This window comes from Carettochelys insculpta, chromosome 2, assembly GCF_033958435.1.
Source record: "Carettochelys insculpta isolate YL-2023 chromosome 2, ASM3395843v1, whole genome shotgun sequence".
NCBI lineage: Eukaryota > Metazoa > Chordata > Testudines > Carettochelyidae > Carettochelys > Carettochelys insculpta.
The window spans coordinates 12468098-12488173 of NC_134138.1; the positions used below are offsets into that span (position 1 = coordinate 12468098).

Below are 20076 nucleotides of genomic sequence, written 5' to 3' on the forward strand. Positions count from 1 at the left end.
ACAGAAGTCAAATATGTATACTTACAGTAACAAAAGAGATGGACATGTTTGGAATTCACTGTGGGCAAACAGCAGAACAAGCAATCTGTACATAACTTGCCACCAGGAACTTCTCTTTGATCATAGTCTTTCAGAGAATAGAAATACGTGTAGTCCTTCTCTTGTGTGAAAAGTGAGGCGTACCTCTTAGAAGGTCCTCATCATCAACAATTATGGGCTCAGTGCCCATTCGATGCCTCTCTGTTTCCTTCCATCTTTCCCTGTCCAGTGCATAGTGGCTTAGTTTCTGTAGACTAGCTCGACACCAATTTACTAGATCATCTCTTAGAATGTGCCAGCAGGTATATGACAGTATCAGTTAGGAGAATAGAGTCTGTTTTCTGTTAGTATTACATAATGAACATTTATTTTCTACATTATCTGCCCTGCCCTCATTTTGTTGCTGTTTTTTTTTTTTGACACTCACTATACACTCTACCCTATTCCCATCTGCAGCCTCTTTGCCTGCTTTACTGTCCTATCACAATTTTTCCCTTTCCCACTGTGTCTAGCATCGTCCTTGCCCTCTTTGCTTTTGTCCTCTTCCTTCCTGGCCATCTTAGTCTTTTCTTTCCTGTTTTACTCTGCTATCCCTACTTCCTTTGCAGTCATTTCTTGTTCACCACAACACCTGTTTCTCCATCAACTTCCCTTTGGAAATAATTCCATTGGCTGCAACTTGAAATTCATACAATAGATATATTGAACAGGTTAAGGTGTTGGTAACTAATCAAAGCAATCACATGGGTTTTGTTGTAGCCCTTTTATTGTCCACCAATTTCTTGTTTTCTTCTCTTTAATATTACACCTAAATTAAAATTCAAGTTCTTCAGGTGGGATCCATGTATTTTGGCATTAAAATACCACATATGTCTGTGGTGTAATAAAAATAATATTCTTTTTAGATTACATCTCTTATTTTCTTCTTTCTCTATATATCTCCTCCACTGTTTAGATCATTTTTAAACAACTCTTTTCCCCCATGCCCCAGATTTTGAAACATTTTTAAAAAGGAACTTTAGTGACAATGGAACCACATGTGCTGTTTAATCTTTCCTTCCTCCTACCTTTTCTTTGAGAATACTGCAGAAGGTGGTGCCTTTTACCAAGGACGTAGTTGCTTAAACTGCTGTATTGTATTAGAGTCTGACTTATGTTTACAAAAGCAAAGGCATTGAGAGTTATGGCTGCTAGACTCTCCTCTACTCACTGTTGTGACTCCTATAGCTGTTGTTAATAGGATCCAGAACTGTAATGTGTTTACAGTGGGGCAATCTAAAGACTTTGTCTGCCTTCATCCCACTGTGCTTTCTGTCCTTGTTTGTCCTTGTTTTAGTTTTGCGGTTCTAAGTTAGATGCTTGTAACACTGCAAGCTCTCTGTAGACTATACTGGGACTTGATGTTCTGAAAATAAAAGGTAACAGCAGCTATATCTTTGTGCATCCATCCAGTATTTTCCTGCACGTACCGATAGCCAATAAGATCTAATTAGCATCTCTTGTGCAGGAGTGTTTACTGCCTACTGATTTCTATGTAGTGAAGAAGTGTAGGCTCAAAATTAGCAAAAAACGCTAACACTGTGTACCACATTGCATAAGGCCCACATCAGTTCCCAGTCAGAATCTTTCTGTTAACTTCTGTGAGAGTTGGATCAGGGCAGTAATACCTTTTATCAGAGGAAATCCAAATGCTTTATTAACTAAGCCTCTCAATCTCCTTGTTCAATAAGTAAGTATTTGAGTAGAGATGATAGGAATTATGTAGTTGAAACTTTTCTCCCCAACAATCTGTTTGGACCAAAAACTTTTTAATAGAAAGCTTTTAAGGTAGTTGGGTATTTTTTTTAGATTTTTTGTTTTATTTTTCAATACTTTTGATTCTTTAAATTTTTTTTCTTAATTTTGAATTCCCCTAATATCTTACCTCTGTTGCCTTTAATCTTTTTTGTCACTGACTGTAATGATGTCTAGAATTTCTTCACTTGGTTTTTTTTTTAAAAGTATTTTGTGATAGCATCCCAGCCAAGCTGATATGGGTGCTGGTATGTTGGTATATGTATACTGTCATGTATATGTAGCTAGTATATGATATTGTTGATGTTTAAACAGATGTTCTGTTTTAATTTGTTTGGCAAAGAAAAGCCTTATTTTTTAATTACCTCAGTTTAAAAAAATCAGCAATGTACACATTTTTGGCTGTCCCTGAGGTTGATTGGTAGCTTACTAAAGTCATTACAAAGTTAAGATCATTCCTGGTAATCCTAGCAAAAACTCTAGATTTGTTTGTTTGTTTGTTTGTTTGATCATTTTTATAGCTCTTGATGGATTGTCTCAAAAACTTTTGTATAAATGTGGAGGGAAGACACCCAATACACAGCAGTCATGGGAGATTTCATGTATTCGTGTGAGGAACAATGGCTACATGCCTAATACATTCATGCACTTTCAAGACCCAAAAAGCAGAAAGAGTGGTGTGTTACAGATTGGAATGCTTTTGGACAGGAAAACAGTTTCTTGAGCAGAGTGGGACTTTAAAGCCGTGTCTGAATGGGGACACTCAGGAAGTTGATCTAAAATAATTAAAAATGAATTAAGTCATGATTAAAAATGGCTTAAGTAAATGGCATTAATTGCTATGTGAACATTTTTATTCAGAATCTAAGTGTCTGTAATACCCGTTTTTGGTAACAATGCGTGAAATCAATCTCTCCGGGATCGCAGTTGACCCCTGTACTCCTCATGAGACACACGGGGTAAGGGAGGTCAACAGGAGATACTCTTCCTCCTTCAGTGAGGATGGCTAGGTAAGCTGAGTGCAGATATATCAGTTCTAGCTATGTAATTGCCACCTGCTAGAATTGTGCATCTGTAGTTAACTGACTTACAAGTATTGTGGTTCTAAGCTCAAAATTGAGCATTGAGAAATTTAGAATTTAATTTTATTTTGTCATCTGTGTACTTATTATAATTGCCAGATATGGATTTCTTGTTTGTCAACACTTTTTCTTAATGGCTATGGCTACACTAGAAGCATCTGTTGTCAGAAGTTACTGGCGACAGAACCTATGTCAACAGATTACATCTGCGCACACCTTGCTCTGTCGACAGGGAACTGCAAGGCTGCACTGCCCTCTGGTGCCAGAAACTGGAATGGCAGCTCTGCAAAGATGGCTGCCCAGAAACTGGAAGCCCTCTCTGCTGACAGAAGTGTACACTGTACGCTGCACTTTTGTTGACAGTACTTTATCCAGAGATTATGCCTCAAATTTTTGAGGGATAACACTGTCAAGGAAAATGCAGAGTTCCGTCAACAGAATGCTTAAGTCTGTGGATGCTCCCTGAGTTATCTCGAAAGAAGGCCCCTTCTGTCGACAAAACTCTCAAGTGTAGACCCTTTGCATGATGGGTGAAACTTAATCTCCGTTACGAGTGAAACATTGAGATGTAAACGTGTATTCCTGTGTATCAAGAATAGTTTATTGAATTTTAGGAAGAATTTACTGAGGCTGGGTCTACACATGCCCCCAGCTTCGAAGGGGGCATGGTAATCAGGGTGATGGGAAATTACTAATGAAGTGCTTCAGTGAGTATGCAGTACTTAATTAGGCTAATTCTCGCCCACAACAACTTTGAAGTGTCAAACATCAAAGTGCCGACGTGTGTAGGGGAATAAAGGCACTTTGAAGTAGCACGCATACTTCGAAGTGCCTTTGGCTACACACATGCTGGCACTTCGAAGTTGCCACGGGGGAGAATTAGCCTAATGAAGTGCTGCATATGCACCACAGCACTTCATTAGTAATCTCCCATTACCTTGGTTACCATGCCTCCTTCAAAGTTGGGGACAAGTGTGGACAAGCTCTGATGCTTTTATTTGTATTATAATGTAGATTATTCCAGGTTGAGTTCTTTTGTTGTTGTTGTGGTAGCTCAATTTAGAGGTTAATTTGCATAGTGACATATGAATATGCTGGTGAAATACAATAATTACACACGCACTTATTACACACAGCACTGGATTACAGCAGGGGGATTGGGTGCTTGGCTCTGGAGGTGGGGGTTGGGTTAAAGTTGGGGGTAAGGATGGCTTATATCACTTTATTTACTAGTGCTTTGTGGATTAACCTTAGATATTTTACTAATATGCTGCAATCCAATGAGACTATTTGAATCATAAAATCCTAGGTCTGGAAAGGACCTCAGGAGGCCTTTGAGTCCAGACCCTTGCCTAAAGCAGGATCAACCCCAACTAAATCATCCCAGCCAGGACTTTGTCAAGCTGGGACTTAAAAACCTCTAGGGATGGAGATTCCACCACCCCTCTAGGTAATGCATTCCAGTGCTTCACCACCCTCCTGGTAAAACAGTTTTTCCTTATAGCCAACCTATATCTCCCCCTCTGTAACTTGAGACCATTGCTCCTTGTTCTGCCATCTGTCACTACTGAGAAGAGACTCTTTCTACCCTCTTCAGAAAAGCCCCTTCAGGAGGTCAAAGGCCGCTATCAAATCTCCTGCTTACTCTTCTCTTCTGCAAACTAAGTGTGCTGAAATCCCTCAGCTTCTCCTCATAGGTCATGTGTCCCAGCCTTCTAATCGCTTTCGTTGCCCTCCACTAGACCCTCTCCAATGCACCACATCGTTTCTATACGAAGGGACCTAGAATTGGATGGAATACTCCAGATGTGGCCTCACCAGTGCTGAATAGAGGAGAATAATAACTTCTCCAGATCTGCTGGAAATGCTCCTCCTAATGCACCCCAATATGCCATTAGCCTTTCTGGCTACAAGAGCACACTTGACTCACATCCAGCTTCTCATCCACCATAATCCCCAGGTCTTTTCCTGATGTACTGCTACTTAGCTATTCATTTCCTATCCTTTAACGATGCTTGGGATTCTTCCATTCCAAGTGCAGGACTCTGCACTTGTCCTTTATGAACCTCATCAGATTTCTTTTGGCCCAATCCCCCAATTTATCTCGGTCACTCTGGACTCTGTCCCTACCTGCCAAGGTATCTACCTGTCCCCCTAGCTTAGGGTCAGCCATGGATTTGCTGGGAGTGCAATCCATTCCCTCATCCAGGTTTATTAATAAAGATGTCGAACAATACACGCCTTAGGACCGATCCTTGTGGCACTCAACTTGAAACTGTTCACCAGCCAGACCTTGAGCCATTGCTTACTACCTGTTGGGCCTGACCATCTAGCCAGCTTTCTATCCATTGTACAGTCCATTTATCCAATTCATGTTTATTAATTTATGGACAAGAATATTGTGGGAGACTGTATCAAAAGCTTTGCTGAAGTCAAGATATATCATGTCTATTGACTTGCCCAGGTCCACAGAGCCAGTTACTTCATCATTTGTTCTGGTGCTTTCTCAGACTGTTCCTTTTCTTGCTAACTTGGAGAGAGTCCACTTCATCCACAATAAATTTGCTCACGCTTTATTAGTCTTTGCCAACTAGCTAATTTGCTGACTAGCTTTACTTCTTCTCTTTGGTCATAGTCAGTTCACTCCTCAGCAACAAAGGCAAGATAAAACTTTTGTGGGGCTCTGGGCTCCATTAGTTGGCAGCCTCTTACCATGCTTTCTGTCTGCAGTCTGTCTCCACCTTTCTTCCTCAATCTCTTGATGGGAAAATGGTCAGGCACAGGGATGTGTCCCATCTCACTTACCCCATTCCTTCTGGGGAACAGAGTTGGAGCATAGGGGTTTTCCCTGGCCACACTACACTTTCTTCCACCAACAAACTGTACAACTATGTCTCTCTCCTCTCCTCTTCTCTTCAGATCACCCCTCCTCTTCTGCCATCAGTCCCATCCTCTAGCAACCTGATATCTCTTGCTTCTCCCTTCCTGATTTTTCCTATCCCATTCCTTCTGTCTGCTTTCCTCTCTTCTCAAAAACTCTCTTGATCCTTGAAGCCTCAGTCAGATCAGGTTTCTAATGAGCTTACAAATTAAGGTGACAGGCTGAGGAGAGAAATACAAGAAGATCATGCTATAATGGCTTTATGATCTAGCTATCTATAATGCACCCAGCATATAATTGGTAGTAATAGTAACAGACACAGACATAGTAACAGAGAGGAAGCCGTGCTAGTCTATACACTATCAAAACAAAAAGCAGTCAAGTAGCACTTTAAAGACTAGCAAAATAGTTTATTAGGTGAGCTTTCGTGGGACAGACCCGCTTCTTCAGACCATGGACAGACCCAAGTCTGGCTATTGAGTCTGTTCTGGTCTGACTATGGTCTGAAGAAGTGGGTTTGTCCCATGAAAGCTCACCTAATAAACTATTTTGCTAGTCTTTAAAGTGCTACTTGACTGCTTTTTGTTTTAGACATAGACATAGTTTGTCTTTGTAAATTTGACTGAGACTAGAGACTCTTCATTTTCTTTGAGTGTAATTTTATTTCTACTCCCGTTTGGCCTTTTTAGTTCATTGTATTTCAAACAAAATTTTGAATAGTGTGTGTCTAAGCTTTAAAAACAAACCATCAAACAAAACCCTGTTCTTCAGAGATAAGTTGAACCTAAAAAATTTCATCCCAGATAGACTGAATGGTTAAGAAAAAAGTGAGTAAAACCAGTGGGTCTGATGGCATCAGTAAAATGCTTAGTGACTGTCATCCTGCTGTGGTGATTATGCACATCACCTAATAGTATAACATCTTCTCTGTAAACTAGTTAATATATTTTCCTTCACTCTCCTCTTTGAAGGATAACTTTGTGAATGAGCTGTGCGTGGAAAAGGATTGGTGATTTTTGCTTTGTATGCAACGTCTGTCAGCTAGACACCTATTTCAGACCACATGTGCTACCAAACAGTGCAGTAATTTTGCAGCAGATAGGTGGTTAGGCTAATATGACTGTTGAAATATTGACGTATCCTAATTATGCTAACAAATCATCTTCTTTTTTCAGATTTTTCAAGACTTTCCTTTTCAAAAGGTAAGTGCTATTCTCTCATTTATTTTTCAGTGTGACATACAGCAACTTTCAGTAGTTTTATTGCAATATCATAGTATTGTGATCTGGGGAGGAGTTGTTTTCTGTTTGTATTATGTTAGATTCTGGAAGTTTCAGTCAGGATATGTCACTATGGCTAGGGACATAAACTCAAGGAAGACTCAGAGTTCACAGTCTCATAAGTGACATTTTAACACGAGTACAGGAAATGAGATGGAATGGCTTTACATTTCAGTATATTTACTCTTTTTAAAATGTTGAGAGATAACAGCATAGAAAAGTGCAGAGAGAGCTGTGGAGACATGGGTTAGTGGATGGTCGGGCCATGACTCTCAACATAGAGGGCTATGTAAAACAAACCAGGTGATGGTTGGGAAGGTTAGACATGTGTAGTCTTCACAGATGGCAATGCTGGAACTAAAGATCAGACAAATTAATTTGTCCTGTTACAAGGTAAATCAATGGGGCACCTGAGAATAAAACCCTCGTCTCCTTATTCTTAATCCAGGGTCCCCCATCTTTCATGTCTTCCTTTGTAAATTATTTCTGTTGTCAAAAAACAGTGGATTGTTCTGTTATGTTCCTATATTATGTTTGTAACCTTGTTTGAAACCTTTTCTTCTAGACTTTGGTGTTAATAACACTTGTCAGTAAACTTTACAATAAAAGACTGTGAGTGTGCCTTAAGTGTAATGGCTGCCCTGTGTGTGTAAAATGAAGCTACATTCTTTTACTCTTCCAACATTTTAATAATCCACATGCTGAGTGAGCATAGTGTGTAAATTTAGTTAAGATGTGACTTTCTTTGTCAATTAAAAACCCTGGCATTTTTGATACTGAGGAGGGACTCATAAATTTACCGTAATAAACTTACCATAAGTTCCGTGGGGTTGCAGACTAGATCATAGAATCATAGAATACTAGAACTGGAAGGAAACTTGAGAGGTCATCAAGTTCAGCCCCCTACACTTATGGCAGGACCAGACAGTATCTAGACCACCCCTGACAAATGTTTGTCTCTTAAAAATCTCCAATGAGGGAGAATTCACAGCCTCTCTAGGCAATTTATTCTACTGCTTAACTACCCTAACAGTCAGGAAGTTTTTCTTATTGTCCAACTTAAGCCTCACTTGCTGGAGTTCAAGGCTCTTGTTTATTTTTCTGACATCCCAGGCTAAGGAGAACAATTTTTCTCTCTCTTCCTTGTAACAACCTTTCAGGTACTTTAAAGCTATTATCATGTGTTCCCTCCATCTTCTCTTTTCCAGACTAAACAAAAGCAGTTCTTTCAGTCTTCCTTCACAGGTCATGGTTTCTAGACCTTTAATAGGTTTTGTTGCTCTTCTCTGGACTTTCACCAGTTTTTTACAGTCAGGCCCATTGGCACTGATAGTGGACCCACTTTGACTGTTTTGCTGTTTTCTGATATGACAGTAGAAGATGGCTGCTGTTCCCTCTAGAATCAAATGTCATTTTTAATAAAAAATTTACAAACTACTAATTTATAGTATGTAAAATAGTATTTAAAATATGTAAAATAGGAATTTAAAATAATTGTCCTGAGAAAATGCATGTTTTATTTAAAACAGTTCAAGAAAACTATGGCGGCTTTGATTTAAAAGCAAAGTATTTTTAAGGAAGAAGTTCAAATTTTGGATTTTTAGGATGGATTTTAGGGTGCTTTAAAACACACTTACAAGGGGATAAAGTTGAAAAGTGAATAAAGAAATGCCATAGAGAGAAATGACAACATGAGAGAAGTGTAACCATTCTGGATAGAGTAGTATTTTATGCATTTGTCTTAATGCAAATGAGTTAGGTCAACATGTGAGTACCCCTTCGAAAGGGCGAAAAAGGAAGAGGGCAGTCGAAAGCTCGCCTTTCAAAAGAGAGCAATTGTACTTTAAAAGCAGATCAACAGGTTGATCTGCCCTTTCAAAGGGCCACTGCACCCTTTTGAAAGGGAGCATCCGCACAGCTCCAAGCACTCCTTTAAAAGAAGGGAGGCAGGAAGTGCCACAGACGGGGTCTCAAGGCCAACAAACCCTTCTGGGGCCGCAGCCAGTGGATCCTTTAAAGGGCCTCTCCCTCCATCCCACAGGAGATGAGTGCTGCCCAGCTGTCCCCAGCTAAGCAGAGCCCACTTGTGCTCCAGGATGGAATCTCAGCCAGCAGCTCCTACACAAGGATGCCCTCATTTTGGAGAGACTACTGGCATTGCTGTGGGGCTAGGTGGGCAGGGGAACGGGAGCAGGCAGGGGACAGGGGGGACATGTCCCCCTCCCCCCCACATAGGTCGTCGGAGCCATCAATGCGATGCTGTTGTACAGGGTGGTCCACCTAGGGGATCTGGATGCCTCTGTCATGGGCTTTGAGGACCTGGGCTTCCCGAACTGCTTCGGTGCATTGGACAACACGCACATCCCCATCTGCGCCCTGGCACATGGTGCTGGCCAGTACATAAAGAGGAAGGGCTACCATTCAGTGGTCCTCCAGGCCCTGGTGGATGCTAGGGGCAGGTTCATGGACTTCTACATGGGCTGGGCCAGCTGCATCCACGACACCCATGTGTTCAGAAACTCTGGGCTCTGTTGGTGCACGGGGGCAGGCATATTTGTCCCCTAATGTGAGATCACAGCCATTGGGGGATGTCACCATGCCTTTCTTCATGATGGCAGAGTTGGCCTACCCCTTCCACCTCAACCCCACCCGGGAGGCGTTCAACCAGCGCCTCAACCATGCCCGGAATGTAGTGGAGCATGCCTTCGGGTGCCTTAGGGGGTGGTGGAGGTGCCTCAAGATGATGTTGGAGGTCGGGACCCTCCATGTGCCCCAGGTGGTGGGCACCTATTGCATCCTCCACAACATTGTGGAGGGTAAGGGGGATGCCTGTGTCTGGTGGGGGAGGGAGGAGGCAATGGAGCTGGCAACAGGTATGAGCAGCCGGGCACTGCCCCATCCAGATGGCCTCTGCATTAGGGAGACCCTCAGGCAGGCCTTTGCAGATGGACACCTGTGACCCACCCCCACCCCCATGCACATCCCTGCCACCACCACCCCCACCAGACCACCCCCGCACATCCACCACCCACCATCCCTCCCAGAGGAGCCTGGAACAAGGGGGTGTATGTAAAAATAAATGTATATACACAACTGAAAGGTAAATTCAACTATGTACGGTGGGGGGAAAGACGGCATACTGTGGGGGCAGGAGGGCTCCTAACCTGGAGGGGGGTGGTGGGAGTCTCAGTCCAGGGCTGGGGTGGTGGGGTGCGAGCCCCGTCGGCTCCAGGATCCCCTGTCCCTCCTCCCCTCCCCCCAGCTATGGAGTCCCTGGCAGGGAAGGAGTGGGGAGCACCAGCAGATAAGGCCACAGGGTGGGGAGGGCACGTGATGTGGAGCAGCAGCAGGCTCAGTAGGGAAGCAGCTGGTGGGGGTGAGGAGGTGGGGCACATCGGCTGCATGCTCCCTGAGCATGGTGCTGATGCCCTTCAGGGCGGTCAGTACCCTGTCCCATGACGACCTCCAGAACTCCAGGTCAGCATCAGAGAGCTGGAGGTGCAGCTTGGCCACCTTGGCCTGGTGGCAGCTGACTAAGTCCTCCTCTGCCTTCCGAGGGGCCCTCTGGTCGTGGCCCCGATGGCATGCATGTGCAGTGGGGCCTGGCTACCTTGAACATCCACTGGGGGGGACGACTCTCCCATCCCCCAGATGGTGCATCTGTATGGAGAGGGGGACACCATTTCGGTAACATATTATGGCCTGGGAGGGGAGGGGGTCTGACCATGGGCTGGCACCTCCTCCTGGGGCTGACATCCCCCCCCGGGCCCCTTGCCCCCTCCTAGGGCTGGCACCCAGCCCCCTCCCAGGGCCTACATCCCATGCAACAGCGCCGGCGGGCAGAGGGCATCTTGGGCAGAGAGAGGTTTTTTAACAGCTGAGGGGAGAGATGGCTGTATATAAAAGCAGGATATTAGGAAGCAATATTGTGATGGCTTTTTGTAATGGGGCAATAGAGTTGGCTTTTTTTTAATTTTTATTATTTTTAATGTATTCATTACTGTGTCATTTAAGCACGGGGAGAAATTTATATGTGCATCAGAGACTAGAGCAACTTTTTTGCCTATTTACATTGTCTCTATTCCCCTGCTGTGTTTCTCCCTGCCGGCCCCCCACCCCCCAAGTTTGCAGAGCTATGTCAATTTCATATTCAGAACTTTGGGGAGCCAGCGGTCAAACCCAGTGCATAGTGACAAGACGAGCTTGATATTGTGGGTATTTGGGGTCAATCTGTGCTATTCTGGAGGCATTGGTAAGAGGTGGAGGTAAAAGAACAGGGCCAGAGGTTACTAGCTCAAGTTATGGTAAAAACAATCTTGAGAATTAGGGAGAGTGGGGGATTCAGACCACAACAAACAAGTATCAGTGAGTGGTGGAAAAAACTTAAAAAAAGCACTTTATCCTTTTCATAATAAACAAGGTGCATTAACAGTAACAGTTAGAGTTCTGATTACTTCATCTATTCTGCTGTATTGCGCTGAGTGGAAGGAAGATGTTTCTGATGGGCTTCATGAATAGGATGATGCCCTCATGCTAGTGCAGGTGAAAACCAAGAAACAGGTTCAGTTACAGTTCTCTATTCAGACAAAATTCAGTGTAAGTTGAGGATCCGTAATACTATAAAACTGGAGACGGACCAGTTTGATCTGAATGTAGAATTCAGTTTTAGGTTTTCAAAGAGTGTGGCATGTTTAGAAACGAATGAAAGGTTTATGGAAATCTTTTTATAACTTGACATGCATGGACTTCTTGAGCATGTTTCCCTCTGTGTGGCAAATTTACATCACAATGCATTGTCTCCTGCAATATGTGAAGACTTCACAGTAGTAACAGCGATATTTCAGTGGATTTGCTTGTAATGTGTAGTTTAAGATTGGATTAAATAAAGATGCTGCGGTTCATCAGTGACATACAAAGGTCATACAGAACATTTTCTTTTCACTTTGATTTTGTAGTAGAACCTTTTTGTAAGATTGACTGTGTGCACTGCGGAATATGATACTTGATTAGGTATTTTGTTAGACCATCACACAAGGGAGTTATCCTACATTCCTCTAATCTGCATCACTGCTTTGAAGTCTCTGTGCAGCTTACTTTTCTTGTCCTTTTAATTGAGGCCAAGGCTATGAGTATTGCAGATTTTGGAGTGCAAATCACTGGGGGCTTTGAGAACAACTTGCTAAATTTTTATAATTTCACAGCTTGATAGAAGACAGTGTCTGTATCCATCTGTAAGACTGAGGAATGAAGGACTCGTTCTTGTTGTGCATACAATATGATTCATTTTAATTCTATATTAAAATTAAAAGTTCCAACTGAATTAAACAAAAATTCTTCTGGTTGGAGACTGTGCTTTGCCTCCTTCTGTCCTTAACATACTTCACATACATCTTTCAAAAATAATTCTTTGCATGTAGTTTGCATGATTACACAGCATGTAGCACAACAGGACCCTTGATCTTGATACTGTATTATAAAAAGTTGAAATCAAGAATCAGTTTTAAAATAAGTGTGTCAGGTGTCCACATGCAGAAGCTGGACAACTAGAGGAAAAGAAAAGCATGTGGGAAAGGTTTAATCCAGTTCATGCTGGCCTGAGCCAGAAATATCACAGGCACCCTAAAAGAATGAGACCTCTTAATGATAGTCATCAATGATGAAAGGAAGAAGAGCTCTTACTGGACGGTAAGTGTCAGAGGGATAGCCGTGTTAGTCTGTACCTGCAAAAATGAGAAGACTTGTGGCACCTTATCCATAGGCATCCATCAGTCCTGGAGCACTATGGTGTGGTGTTGCACCCGGGATTGGATCAACAGCAGCATCTAGTGTGGCTGTAAAGTCCAGTTCTTGAGTGACAGTCTTTTCCTCACAGGGTACAGGAGAACACTGAGTGCTTGTTGATGGACTGGGGACGGGACTTCCTCAGGGTTCTTTTCTCTTCTGGTTGTTGCCTGAGGTTGTCTTCATCCTGGGACAGTCCTTTTTTCACCTGGTGCTTCCACAGACATTGATCAGTGGCGAGTGTCTCCCAGGTGGCAGTGCTGATGTTAGCAGCCTTCAAGTCGCGCTTGCACACATCTTTGTAGCAGAGATGAGGTCTTCCAACTGGCCTGGTCCCTGTCGCCAGTTCACAGTAGAGCAAATCCTTAGGTATGCGACCGTCCTGCATACGGGAGATGTGACCTAGCTATCTCAGGCGTCTCTGCTTGACCAAAGTGTGCATGGTGGTGGTCCCTGCTCGTTCGAGCACCGTGTTGTTGGTCACCTTGTCCCGCCAGGAGATTCCCAGGATGCATCTCAGGAAACGCATATGAAATGAGTTGAGCCTCTCTTCATACTTGGAGCTCAGCGTCCAAGTTTTGTAGCTGTACAGGAGGGTACTCAGTATTCAGGCTCTATAGACTTGTGCTTTGAGAGTTTCCTGTTGGACCATACGCTTTTTGTTAGCCTGGATAGTGTGGTGGCAGCCATTTGAATACGTTTGTTAATCTCACTTTCAGGGGAGAGGTTGTCGGATATTGTGGAGCCCAGGTAAACAAACTTGTGGACAGCTTCCAGCTGGTGATCGTTGATGCTTATGGCAAGCGGATGGTTAGTGTCCTGACTCATCACTTGTGTTTTCTTGATATTGATGATAAGCCCGAACTCTTTGCAGGCATCCGCAAAGTGATTCATGAGGTGCTGCAGTTCCTCCTGTGTATGAGTTGTAAGATGCATCATCCGCAAAGAGAAAGTCTTGCAAGCACCTTGTTTGCACTTTTTGGTCCTTGCTTTTAGCCTAGACAGCTGGAAGAGCTTGCCATCAGACCTTGTGTGAAGGTACATGCCTGTTGTGGCTGAACCAAAGGCATATTTGAGCAGGACGAAAAAAATACTCCAAAAAGTGTAGAGGCCAGAACGCAACCCTGCTTCACTCCACTGTGGATACTGAAAGGTTCGGAGGTGGATCCATCATAGACAATGACTCCCTTCATGTCCTCGTGGAAAGACTTGATGATATTGATCAGGGTGGGGGGACAGCCAATCTTTTCCAGAATTTGAAAAAGACCATTTCTACTAACAAGGTCAAACGCCTTGGTTAGGTCGATGAATGCAATGCATAGTGGCCTTTGCCGTTCCCTGCACTTTTCCTGCAGCTGCCTAAGGGAAAATATCATATCGATGGTAGATCTTTTAGCTCTAAACCCGCACTGTGACTCAGGATAGACTCGTTCTGCAAGGACTTGGAGCCTCTTTAATACTACCCGGGCAAAGAGCTTTCCAGCGATACTAAGGAGGGATATACCACGATAGTTGTTACAGTCGCTCGTGTCGCCCTTGCTCTTGTGAAGAGTGACTATGTTGGCATCTTTCATGTCTTGTGGTACTTTCCGCTCCTTCCAACACTGACACAGCAGCCCATGCAGTTCTGGAATCAGGCTGCTCTTAGCACACTTGAGAATTTCTGATGGAATGCCGTCTTCACCTGGGGCTTTCCCAACTGCCAGTGTGTCAAGTGCCTGGCTGACCTCCAGCGCTGTTGGTACATTATTGAGCTCTGACAAAGTTGGAAAGCACCTAATGGTGTTCAGTGCTGCTTCTGTGACAGTGTTCTCCGAAGCATACAACTCTGAGTAGTGCTCCACCCACCCTTCCGTCTGTTTGGAGCGGTCCTTAAGGATCTCTCCAATGAGTGCCTTCAGGGGAGCAATCTTATTTTGAATTGGTCCAATGGCTTCCCTGGTTCCATCATACATGCCCTTTATGTTGCCATTGTCTGCACAGGTGTGGATTCTGTAGCAGAGCTGAAGCCAGTAGTCATTAGCACAGCGCCTGGCTGTCCTTTGGACTTTACCATGAGCAGTCCTGAGTAGCTGCAAGTTCCTCTCATTGGGGATGTCTTGTATGTTGTTGCTGCGAGCCGTTTCTCCTCAGCGATGGGCAGCAGCTCTTCTGAGTGTGTTTCGAACCAGTCAGCTGACTTCATCTGCTTCTTAAAGCTGACTTCATCTGCTTCTGCTTCAAAAGTTGACATCGCTGTGTTGTAGATGGTACTCGTAAGGTATGCCCACCTTCCGCTGGCATCTGCGCTGGTTGGGCCAGGAAGGGCAGCATCGAGGGCACGGGTAAACTGTGCAACCCTCTCGGGGTCTTTGGTCATACAGATGTTGATTCGTGGCATACCTGCATTCTTAGTTCGATACAGCCTCCGAGGTTGAAGCCTGATCTTGCTGGCAACGAGTGAATGGTCGGAGTCGCAGTCTGCACAACGATAGCTGCGAGTCAGCTTGACGTTGCCTATGCAGGCGTGCCTTACAAGGATCAAGTCCAGCTGATGCCAGTGTTTGGACCTGGGATGATGCCATGGCACACTGTGCTGGGGCTTGGTCTTGAAGAAGGTGTTGGTAACACAGAGACTGTGCTGGCAGCAAAGCTCCAGCAGTCGCTGCCCATTCTTGTTTAACTTCCCAACTCCGAATTGCCCTAAGCATATGGGCCAGCTGAAATGGTCAGCACCAACTCTTGCATTAAAATCCCCAAGAATGATCAGTGGCTCGTGAGTTGGAATTTCTTCAATTGCAATGCTGAGCTCATCAAAAAACTTGTCCTTAGCTTCTTGGGAAGAGGTCAGTGTTGGAGCATAGGCACTGATGATGTTGGTCAGGCCTGCAGATGTTTCCACCTGGAGTTGTATAAGCCTTTCTGAGCGCCCTGTGGATGGTGTGATGGAGCCAGTCAGACTTTCCTTGATTGTGAGACCCACGCTGTGCTCTTTGGTCTCCCTCGGGGGTTTTCCCATCCAGAAAAAAGTGAAATATTTCTCCTTTAAACTGCTGGAAGATGAGTCTTGTTTCCTGAAGGGCGACAATGTCCATTTTTAACCTTCTCAGTTTGTTGTTAATAACCGCTGTCTTGCGGATATCATCTATGTCTTCAAGGCTGTCTGAAAGTCCAGTTGTCATGGTTCTAACATTCCAGATGCCCAGTCTAAGAACCGGGTGCTTTTGTATTTTTTTTTCTTTGTTTGGTGCACAGATTTCAGACCACCTGTTGGGATTGATCGCTAAGCTCCACGCACCCAGTGAAGCAAATGGACTGTGGTGAGACAGCACCTTATTGGCTGGGGGCTGCCCAGTTTGAGGCGGGCAGTAGCTGCCCAATGGGGCTACGATGACCCCTCCCACCATCGGAAGCAAGCCCTGGCGTCAAGCTCTTCGCCAACGAGCTATGACTTATAACCGGTATACTGTTGCTTCCCGTGTTGTGCTGACGCTGTGAGGCAACGCTAGAGTGTCCTCTCCAGGGTGCATGCCTGGGCAAATTTTGTATGGAGGATGAGCTGTTGCCCATGTAGCGGATCCCCCCCCTCCATGTTGCTGATGAATCCAAAGGAATGGCGAGCCAGTACAGTTTGGCATCAGCAGCATCGCAGGAGTTGCCAGAAACATGTCAAAAGTAACATCAGGCTGCCTTCGGGTCTCCAACTCTGGATTTTTCCTAAGGGTTAACTCCTGAAGCCCTTCCCTAGAATGGGTGTGACCGCAAGGCAGCGGGGGTTTGAAATCAGAGTTTACCTTTTCCTAGGTGAGCGACCAACCAAGGCTAACCTGCCCGAAGCAACCGGTTTTAAGGCACCGGTGAGCCACCTTTTGCTCCTTCTCCTGTTGGTAGAAATGGTTCCGCCAGGCTTAAAAACTAAGCCACACAAGAAGGCCAGGAGCTGGACATGGTTGTCAGAGGCTTTTTGAGACGCGCGCCATTGAGGGAATTTTATAGGCTCTGGGAGGTTATCCCCACAACCGCCCTCGGCATGACAACCTTGAAACCAACCTTGGCACCTTATAGACTAACATATTGGAGCAAAAGCTTTTGTGAGCAAAGCCCCATTTCGTCAGTTGCATCCAATCCTTATGCTTATGCTCCAGTGTATGTGTTAGTCTGTAAGGTGCCATAGGTCTTCTCATTGTTTTTACTGGTAGGTAGTGTTGCTCTTAGTGTGAAATAATTTTTTTTAAACAACGCATAGAAAATGAAAGTTTTTGTTCTGTGTATATGTTGGTGTGCCTTCCTTGCTTTTACAGAGGACAACAGATGACGTTTTAAGAGGTGAAGCCTTTAGTGTACAGCACAGACTTCAGCCGAACAACATGATTAGAATTTTTATTATAATCTTTCTTTCAATGATCTTGAAATATTAAATAGAACTTGGAATTAGTTCAGGTTTTCATGGCTTAATTAGAACCAGAATATCAGAAGTGACACTTTCAGCTCAGCCTTAGGAACGTTTTTTTTTTTTATGCATTATATTATGCATCCTCAGTCAGTACTCACTGAAAATCTACTTCAGCCCTTGCGATTACAGGCACTCAGCCAACTAAAGAGATGCATTAACTTAAAACTACTAACTCCTTTCCATGAAAATGGTCCTCCCCGTCTTACCTATAATATGCCATATTGGATGCTCACTGAAAGATTGAATAATGTTTTTGATGCAAACACATCTTCCCTTCCTGCTGAGGCCCATTGCCAGATTACCTAAAATGTAGCATAGCAAACGTGAGGTTTTCTGATAGCTGGACAAACGTTTCTCAACTAGACAAGAGTACATTAAATGAAATTGAAAGATGACAAATTCAAAACTGTGAAAAGGAAATACTACAGCTAGTTGGTCTGTGAAATTCATTGCCACAGGAAATTGTTGAGGCCAAGAACTTAGCAAGTTTTGAAAGAAGTATTGAACATTTTACGTGGTTATCCAGAGTTGCTATAATTTACAACAATGCACATTTTGAAACTGATATTAAACATTGCATTTCAGGGCTTACAATCTGTAACTAGAGACCAGGATAACATCTAAGATATGTGGAAAAGGATGGGAAGATAAAACTATATCTTCCTGTTGCATGGTTCTTATACATTGTCCATTGAAACAATTGTTGTTGGCTTAGATCTGGGGTCTGCAGCCAAAATAGCAAAAAGAGACATTTTTTTCCAATTTGGTTAAAAAAAAAACCTCAGTAATTCAAGAACCACAATGAATGTGAATATATAAATAGTCCTTCATACGTAACATCAGACCATACTTTTTGTAGCCCCGATTTTAAGAACAGTGCGCACACAGGCTAACTCTACACTAGCATTCCTCCTTCGAAAGAGGCATGCAAATGCTGGAAATTGAAAATGCAAATGAGACAGATTTACATATCTGGCACCTCATTTGCGTATTCTTCTTTCGAAAGAAGAAAAGCAGTGTAGATGCAGCTCTTTCAAAAGTAAACCCCATCTTTGAAAGAACCCATCTTCCTATTTCTCTTTTGGAAGAAGGCTCTTTCAAACATAGGGTTTACTTTCGAAAGAGCCTCATCTACACCACTTTTCTTCTTCCGAAAGAAGCTTTTTCGAAAGAGTATGCAGATGAGGTGCCAGATACGTAAATCTGTGCCTCATTTGCATTTTCGATTTCCTTCATTTGCATGCCTCTTTCAAAAGAGGAATGCTAGTGTAGACCTAGCCACAATGATTTGTAATGCAATACATGTTTACTGCAAACTTTTTAGATATGAGTTGCTCATTTTTGGGTTTGTAGATGCTTGCTGGTTATCAAAAATCATCAGGAGGGGTTTTTTTCTTTACTTGGCAATTATAGTGTTGGGAGCCACAAAAGTCCTTAAAGAGCCACATGTGGTTCTGGAGCCACAGGTCGCAGACCCCTGGCTTAGGTGAACCTGGGACTGAGCCAATATGGCAACTTGTATGTTCCTTACTATCAGTATTGCATGGTTTTTCACTGACATATAATGGTTGTTCATATTTGTGAAATATCCTGATTTATAGTATTTTTAAGCTAAGCTCAGTAATATATTTGGAAATACGTGTCTAAGAGTAGTCACGTTGTTTAAAGTGCTACAGTCCAAATGGAATGTAGCCAAATGTAAGGAAAAAAAAACCCCCACAAACATTTCACGTATTCCCCATTCCCCTGAATCATTCTGTTATTTTTGGTTTTCCATTCACGTTTTCTTATACAAACATACACTTTCTGTCGTCTTTGCTGCTGTGTCTACTATGCCTTCTTGCAGTGTGGTAACTGTCAGCAACAGGAAACATGATTTTACATGTAAGAGTAACATTTTCAAAAGCGCTGGGGGTCCTAAATTACTGAGGTGCTTTTCAGAATTTTACCAAAAGTACTGTTTGTAACAATAGTAAACAGACCATTTTTCTGTTCTAAAATACTGTTTAATTATAATTCTAAAGTTCTATTGCTTGCATTATGTGAGCTTTTCTTAAGTTTTTGAGTAATAGTGGTTATAAATGACAGAGGCCTGGATTAAAGAGTTCCCAGCACAAGTAAGATTAGAGTTACCAGATTGGAGTGACAGTCTGTGCGCCTTTCACCCTTCAAAAGCGTCCGGAGGATTTTCCTTGTTATGCAAATAAGTTTTTAGTATATAATTTCTATTCATTAGCTGATAGTAATGGCAGAATCAGACCAGTATGCAATGTTATCTCTTCCTCTGTCAGTGCAAGATTATTGCTACAGGCACTGCTATTTTTGTGTGTCTAAGCATTAATTATTTGTGATTGCACTGCTTCCAGTGGGAAGTTCCTCAGGCTAGTAGATTTTGCTGTAAGGAAATTTTTCTTGATATACGTACTCAATTTTCCCATTCTAAACTTCATCCAGTTACTCCTAGCAGCAGCTTTTTCTCATGCTAAATTTCTCTCCTACCTTAGTATTTATGTCAGATATTTCAAGGATGTTTTATATCCTTTCTAACCCATAGCAGTTGGTTGGTTGAATTATTATCATGCTTAGAGCAGTGATTCCCGACCTTTCCCAGACAGGGACGCATTTTGACAATTCAGGAAGAGTTTGTGAGCCCAGGCAATTCAAAACAGGTGGCGGGGGGAGAGGTTCTCCCCGCGGGGGAAAAAGGCACCCTCCCTGCCTCACAGTTTAAACCCCTCTCAGCCCCAAAATGTGCCCCCCAGCCCCCCCTAGCTTAAACCCCTCTCA

The 20076-nt window shown here is 43.3% G+C and overlaps 1 protein-coding gene across 8 annotated transcripts in view; it reads left to right on the forward strand.

Annotated features, from left to right (window-relative positions):
* Positions 1 to 20076, forward strand: part of PTK2 (protein tyrosine kinase 2) — a 418848-nt gene that overhangs the window by 66235 nt on the left and 332537 nt on the right. For 7 of the 8 annotated variants that reach the window (XM_074986603.1, XM_074986600.1, XM_074986607.1 and 4 more), the window contains one exon: positions 6972 to 6998. The exons of the other annotated variant lie outside the window; for it this stretch is intronic. The gene's annotated coding sequence lies outside the window, so the exon portion shown is untranslated. The remainder of the gene's footprint in view (positions 1 to 6971; positions 6999 to 20076) is intronic. 8 annotated transcript variants of the gene reach the window in all.